The sequence below is a fragment of the Lactuca sativa genome, chromosome 1 (assembly GCF_002870075.4).
Source record: "Lactuca sativa cultivar Salinas chromosome 1, Lsat_Salinas_v11, whole genome shotgun sequence".
Lineage (NCBI taxonomy): Eukaryota > Viridiplantae > Streptophyta > Magnoliopsida > Asterales > Asteraceae > Lactuca > Lactuca sativa.
In genome coordinates, this window is record NC_056623.2 from 118,001,041 (window position 1) to 118,008,565 (window position 7,525).

Here is a 7,525-nt window from a genome sequence, read left to right on the forward strand (position 1 = left end):
CTTTTCGGATTCACGGTTTTCTCAAGAATACTCTTCACTTCACGATTTGAAACTTCCGCTTAACCGTTCGTTTGAGGGTGGTAGGCGATTGAGACACGATGGGTAACGTTGTACTTTCTCAATAAAGTCTCCATCATCTTGTTGCAGAAATGCGTCCCACGATCACTAATCAATGCCCTAGGCACACCAAATCTAAGAAAGACATTAGATTTGAAAAAGTCAATAACCGTTTTGGAATCATCCGATCTTGTGGCTTTGTCCTCAACCCATTTAGAGACATAGTCAACCGCGAGCAAAATATGAACGTTACCAAATGAGAAGGGAAATGGGCCCATAAAATCAATCCCCCATACGTCAAAAACTTCACAAACAAGTATTGGATTTTGTGGTATTTGAATTTTTTGTGAAATGTACCCCGTCCTTTGGCACCGTTCACAACTTTTACAAAACAAATAACAATCGGGTGACATGGTTGGCCAAAATAGTCCACACTCAAGAACCTTTCTCAAAGTTCGGTTAGGTCCGAAGTGTCGTCCACACGTAAATTAATGACAAAATTGCAAAATGGATTCATGTTCTTGTTGAGGCACACGTCGCCAAATTATTTAATCGGGACAATGTTTCCACAAATAAGGTTCATCCCACACGTAATATTTCGCATCACTTTTCAATTTATCTTTTTGAGCGCGTGTGAATGTGTCGGGATACCTTTTGTGGCCAAAAAGTTAACGATATTGGCATACCTAGGAATAGATTGAGTTAGGGAAATGAGATACTCATCCGGAAACTCGTCCTTCAACGGGAGGGGAGTTTCATTTAAAGTGATCTGACTTAGGTGGTCGGCAAGAAGGTTTCTACATCCGCTCTTGTCCTGAATTTCCAAATCAAATTCTCGCAATAATAAAATCCACCGGATAAGTCTTAGCTTTGCATCTTTCTTTGTGATCAAGTACTTGAGAGCTGCATGATCCGAATACACTATAACTTTGGTACGAAGTAGATATTGCCTAAACTTCTCCAAAACGAACAATATGACGAATAGCTCATTCTCTGTGGTAGAGTAGTTCCTTTGAGCATTGTCTAGTGTCCTCGATGCATAGTAGATCACTGTAACATCCCAAAATCCATGTAAAGCTATTTAAGTCCTTCCATTTTGTCAAATTGTCAATATTGGTCCCTTGAAAGATTTTTAATAGCAAATGAGTACGCTGGGCGTACTGGGGTGTACGCTGCGCGTACTCATGCGATTATATTGGACGCGGACTCACCTGGGTACGCTGGGCGTACTCGGGGTTATGTTGGGCGTAATGTGTCCAGATACAAACCCTAACATATACATAACGGTTGTTTCTTTTTAATGAAAATTTTGAATCTAAATAAATGACCATTTTACACACTTGTTAAAAAATAATGGTAAAGATGGTTATTTCTTTATATTTATGGGTAAAATGGTCATTTTTAGATTCATGGGTAAAATGGTGTGTCAAAATAAAGCAACACTTAATATTCCAAACTTTCCGGTTAGACATATGGGTAATTTATTAAGTAAAAAACAAACCTTGTAAACCTATTTGAAAATCTAAACTAATTACCCGATGAGTCTAAACAGACTACTCATTTGTTTAACAAATTATCTGAACAACACTTTATACTCCAAACCATTTTGAAAATCCTTGCTTACCTGAACAACCGAGTCACCACCCTTGTTCAAATCTAGACACCTTGAAACCAATCGGTTGCTCAACAAATTGTTGCAATCTAAATTTCCATTTTATTTTTTTCGTCCTTCCATTGAGGCCATTTAAAGGTATCCCTGAATGTAGTTTCTTCAATGCTTCGTATATAAACCTCACCTATCAAAATGGTGTTCTAATTAAATGTAAGATGGAAGAAAATCTGAAAAAAATTATAACAAAGTTATGGAATAACTATGACATTTTTTGAGAAGAGTTAGTAACAAAAAACTACAAACATATGTTGGTAAAAAAACTATCATAATAGAATTAGGAAATAATATATGAATGTTTGCTTATGAGAAAAAAATCTTTATTAAATCTTCCTTTCCTTGTACACCTTACAAACAAATTAGTACACATGTAAATGTAAACATTGAATTGACCCTTGAATTTAACAAAAAATCATGAATCTCGTATTCCCCCAATATTATTAAATGAGTTATGTTTTTGCCCCGATAACCCACTTCATTCTAACCTCAAGGTTGTAAATACTAAACCAAGAAACCGGAACTTGAAAGAGAATAAGCATTGTTTTAAATCTACAAACTAAACATATAAAGAAAAAAATACATCAATACTGTGTTGACCAAGGAATAAGAATTCAAAAGACTGTTCCGGAAACACCTCAGCGGAATTGTGTAGCTTAGAGGATGAACTGAACATTGAACGAGAGGGCTAAAAGCATGAGACTACATGTATGTTTACCCAAGATGTTTTGGGCATATTTGGTCAACACAATTGCGTATCTAATCAATGGAAGATCCTCGATCCCCATAGGGTTTCCAGATTCCAGAAAAGGAATGGCAAGGTCGCAATATTTCACTCAATCACTTAAGGTTTTTGGTTGTGTCTCATATATCAAAGTTAAAGACTCGGAGAGAGATAAGCTAGATGCAAAGGAAAGGAAATGCACCTTTATAGGTTACGGGTTGGATAACATGGGGTACCACTTCTGGGATAACGAGAATAAGAAGGTTCTCAGAAGTTGGGATGTGGTGTTTAACGAAAGTTCTCTATACAAGGATGAACTTGCAAAGAGCTTCGAAAGTAACAAGCAACCAGTAAAGAAAACATCGAGTTGAGTTAGAAGAAATTTCAGTTGTATCTCGAGATAGTGGGAGCATGGAGGATAGTAGTTTAGAGGATAAGGTTGTAGATGATGCATAAACCGAAACTCCTATTGTTCGTAGATCTACTAGAGTATGAAGACATCCAATCATATATTTTTCTTCAGCTAATTATTTGTTAGCGACTGAGAATGGTGAACCTGAGTCTTATCCAGAGGCTTTAAGGATGATAGATTTCATATAGTGGAAGAAGGCTATGGAAGACGAGTTGATCTCGGTTGACAAGAACAATACTTTGTCCTTGGTCAAGCTCCCAGCAAGGAAGAAAGTAATGCCGAAGAAATGGGTATTTCAAGTCAAAGATGAGATTGATAGCACCAAATGATACTAGGTAAGCTTGGTAGTCAAAGGGTTTCAACAGAAGAGAGGAGTTCATTACAATGAGATCTTCTCTCCAGTTGTAGTTGTAAAGATGACTACAATCAAAATGGTCATGGGTATTGTAGCCTCTGAAGATCTCTATCTAGAGCAACTAAATGTGAAGACAACTTTTCCCCATGGTGACCTGAAAGAAGACATCTACATGACACAACCAGAGGGTTCTCCTATAGTTGGTAAGGAAAATCTAGTGTGGAAACTGAAGAAAGTCTGTATGGATTCAAGTAAGCTCCTAAAGAGTGGTACTTGAAGTTTGATGGCTTCATACAAAGGAGTGGGTAAAACAAATGTGAAAATGATCAATGTTGTTACATGAAGAAATTTAGCTTCTCATACACCATCCTGTTATTGTATGTTGATGACATGTTGATTATTGGTCTGACATATAGGAAATCAACATGCTTAAGATGTAGTTGTCAAGAGAGTTTGAGATGAAGGACCTAGGGGCTGCTAAGCAGATATTGGGCATGAGCATAGCCAGGAACAGAGTTACCAGTACACTAAAACTTTCATAAGCTAAGTGCAACAGGAAAGTTTTAGAAAAGTTTAACATAGCAGATGGTAAAGCCAAAAGTACACCTTTAGAAAATCAATTGAAACTCTCAAAAAAGCATTACCGAAATACAGAAGAGCACATGGAACGGATGGCTAAAATTCCATAAGCATTTGCGATTGGTAGCTTCATGTATGTTATGGTATGCACAATACCAGACATTGCTCATGTAGTAAGAATTGTTAGTAGGTTCATATCAAACCCAGGTAAAGCATTGGGAGGGAGTAAAGTGGTTGCTATGCTACTTGAAAGGAACATCTTCAGTTTCCCTATATTTCAAAAGAAAAGACATGGTCATAGAAGGGTTCCCCGTTGTTGATTTAGGTGGATGTGTGGATTCAGGAAAGAGCCTTGTATGTTCACAATTGGAGGTACATCAATCAGTTGGATGTTGGATGTACATGTTACAAAAGAGTGGTTCTCTCTCAACCAAATAAGCAAAATATATGGCTATTGCAGAAGCAGCCAAAGAGCTTATATGGTTAAAGAACTTTCTACTAGAACTTGGAATGCAACAGGAAGATTGTGCACTACATTTTGACAACCAAAGTTCATTTTACTTGGAAAAGAATCAGTGTTTCATAGTAGAACGAAAAGCATTCATATGAGTTACCATTTCATTAGAGAGTTAATTAATGATGAAAATCTAAATCCAAAGAAAATCCTTAGAATGTAGAATCCAATAGATATATTTACCAATGTGGTTACCACTAAGAACATATATGTGTATTGGTTGAAATTACATATATGTTCTCTGTCATGCCTTTTTCATTGCCTCAAAACAATGAAATTTCAACCAATAAAAATATTTAAAAAATTAATTAGGGTCTCTATATGGTAAAATGAGGTGTCTTTTTAGCCAACCCTGTGAATTATTTGTTTATTTTAGATAGAAAGTGGGCGTCAAATGCAACAAAAATAGTACACCAGATAGAAAAACATAAGAGTGAGGAAATACTTTTTTTTGTAGAGCCTTATTTTGGTAGCCAAAAATACGAGTGATACCTTACAATGAGTGATCAAAATATAAATGAAGTTTACCCTTGTATGATTGTAATTTTCTTGGTGATAATAAAATCCCATCTCTCTTGTTCGTTAGTGGATGTAGGTCACATTAGACCGAACCACGTTAAATATTGTGTTCAGTTTTCTTTGCAGCTTTTCAGTAGTTTTTGTTCCGTGAGTGTTACGAAAATCTTTAATCGTTTTGTCATTCGTGCTTAATTTGTTTTGTTGTTAACTTGTTTTGTTTTAATCCCAACATGGAAAATTAGAGAGAATATTACGACCGAAGATGCGAATAGGTACGAAAAGATGGCGAACCTTGAGAACTCGCACCTATGGATTTCCTTGTCTTCGGTTATTTGTCTAATGATGGTGGTGCAATGATTTCATCTAAATCTCTTATTGTAACTAGTGAGTTTGCAAGGAAGTGTCTCACATTCTGTAAAAGGTTCTCAATAGAACCACATGCCTTAGAATTTTACTTCTCTCAAAAGATCGACTGCTTGAAAGATAAACTCCAAGTATCGTTTGTGAAGGAACGTGGAGCAATGAAACTGGATTATGAGGAGCATAAAAAAATTCAAGATGATTCCTACTACATGTAATATTCTTTTAGAAGTTCTTCAAAAGAGGGACAAGAAACCAGAGCTTGAACCTGATGAACAACATAGAGTGTTGGTGCAGGTTCTTGTGAATATTTTTGAGCATAACCCATGCGTACTGATTACATCTTCACACCTCCCCAGGTTTAAACCACTCACTCATTTGCTAGATTCTAATTCTAGATCAGTTCAAAAGACATCGACCAGGCTCTTATCTTATCCTCTTCTAGAAGAACCTTACCAGAAGGATTCCAGGATAAAACAAGTGATTCTAATTACCATATGGCAAAAAAGAGCTATAAAAGGCCTTGTTTGCATTGCACTCATGTAGATTAACAAGATTGCAAAAGAGGATGGTGTAAGTAAACCATCGAGAGTAATACTACTATCTGATTCCTTCCTTACAAATCCTTTTTGGGAATCTGCTGCTACTGTTTTATCTAGCATTCCCAATGACAGTTTTGGCACTTTTGCTACATTCGAAATCAGCAACCACTGTAACCTGTGCACTGAATGCTCTTTCAGTCAAGAAAGGTGATGATGACTCCAGCAAGGTTGTATTCTTGGCAGAAAGTGGCGCAATTTAGGCACTTTTGGAACTTCTAAGAAGTCATTTATGTGAAGGAAAAGATTGTGAAGATTGGAACTTCTAAGAAGTCACTTTTGGAAATTCTAAGAAGTCATTTTTGCAAGATTGTGAAGATTAGAGAAACTAATGCCAGCAAATCAGCTATCTTGCAGTCATCCCATTGTCTGTTACATACTTACATCCACAAACTGAAGCTCAATAAGTGAGATTGTTGGCCAATATTGTTCTTGGCACTGAAACTTTGGCACAATCTACTTATGTTGTTGTGACCTGCTGTGCATTCGTGAATATTCTTATAGATCAGCCTTAGTGCAGGGGCATTTTAGGCATTTTCTTTATGTGTTACGAGAATGCTTATAAAATAGTAGAGGGAAGGAGTGTAAGTCATCTTTTGTCAAAATCTAGTCTTAGAACCTTTGGGAGAGGCTAGGCTCTCCAATCACTAGCAAGCATTAGGTTACCCTTGTTTATTCTGGTGTTAATTTGAGTGTTAATTTAGTCAATCTAGCGAAACTTTTGTTATCTGTTCTTACTTCCTGATTTCATCATAGCACTTTCATTTCATTCAAACAAGTTAATATCTTCTAGTTCTTAAATTAGATTTATCTTATCACATTCATATTACATTATTAGATATAAATCACAAAAAGAACAAAACATAATTGCATTATTAAAACTTCAATTAAACGTATTCTTTCAATCAAAATTAAAATTCAATAGTTAGTGCAATCACATTAACCACCAAAAGGCATCACCCCATTCCGTTCTTGGTACGTAAGTGATGACAAATTGTATGCAGCTTACATTATAATTTGTCAATAATTGACAAACTCTATGCAGTTTCAGACTTTAAAATTAATGAGTAATTAGAATAAGATTTACGCATTTTGTAAAACCTTTTAAGTGCTAAATACAGGGGAAACAAAATCTTATGAATAGAAATGATTTAGTTACTAAAAAACGAATCTTATTAAGTCAAAATGATAAACTAAAAAGCACGATAAAATTTGTGTTTATGTGCTTGATTTATAGCAATGACTGAGATGAGATACTTACGAGTTACGAATTTCTAGTTACCATCGACGATAAAGTTAGGATCTTCTTCAATAAAAAAACGCGGCTTGCAGAGACTGAAAACTTGAAAACTCTGAATATATTAGGTAAGGTCTCAGGCAGATCACAGATGTGAATACCTAAAAGGGAGAGATGACAACCGTCAACGACGACCAAAAATATGGAAGAAGTGGGAACCAGGTAGGAGAGAGAAGAATATATGGGAGAGAATCCTATAGGGATTTTTGTTTTGACATGACTAAATTATTTTTATTCTAACAGTTTTCTTTTCTACCCTTAAACTTTATTTCTTTTTACATTTTCATCCCTAAATTAATTTTATTCAAACATTTTTTATTAACTCGTAACTTTAAAAGTAAAAAATAGGGTTTTGTTTTTTTACTTTAAAGTTACGTTTTTTGTCCCTTATATAATTTGTTTTTATTGTTTTCATTTTTACTAATATTGCTTTTACTATTGTA

The 7,525-nt window shown here is 35.4% G+C and overlaps 1 protein-coding gene across 3 annotated transcripts in view; it reads right to left on the reverse strand.

Annotated features, from left to right (window-relative positions):
* LOC111898052 (respiratory burst oxidase homolog protein C) overlaps positions 1-7,239 on the reverse strand; it is a 30,411-nt gene extending 23,172 nt beyond the window's left edge. The window contains exons 1-2 of one of the 3 annotated variants that reach the window (XM_052763751.1): positions 7,047-7,239; positions 1,682-1,853 (exon numbers count right to left, since the gene is read on the reverse strand). The gene's annotated coding sequence lies outside the window, so the exon portion shown is untranslated. Of the gene's footprint in view, positions 1-1,681; positions 1,870-7,046 lie in introns of all 3 variants that reach the window. The other 2 variants (XM_052763756.1, XM_052763757.1) reach the window with 2 other exon arrangements.
* Between the last annotated feature and the right edge of the window lie 286 nt (positions 7,240-7,525).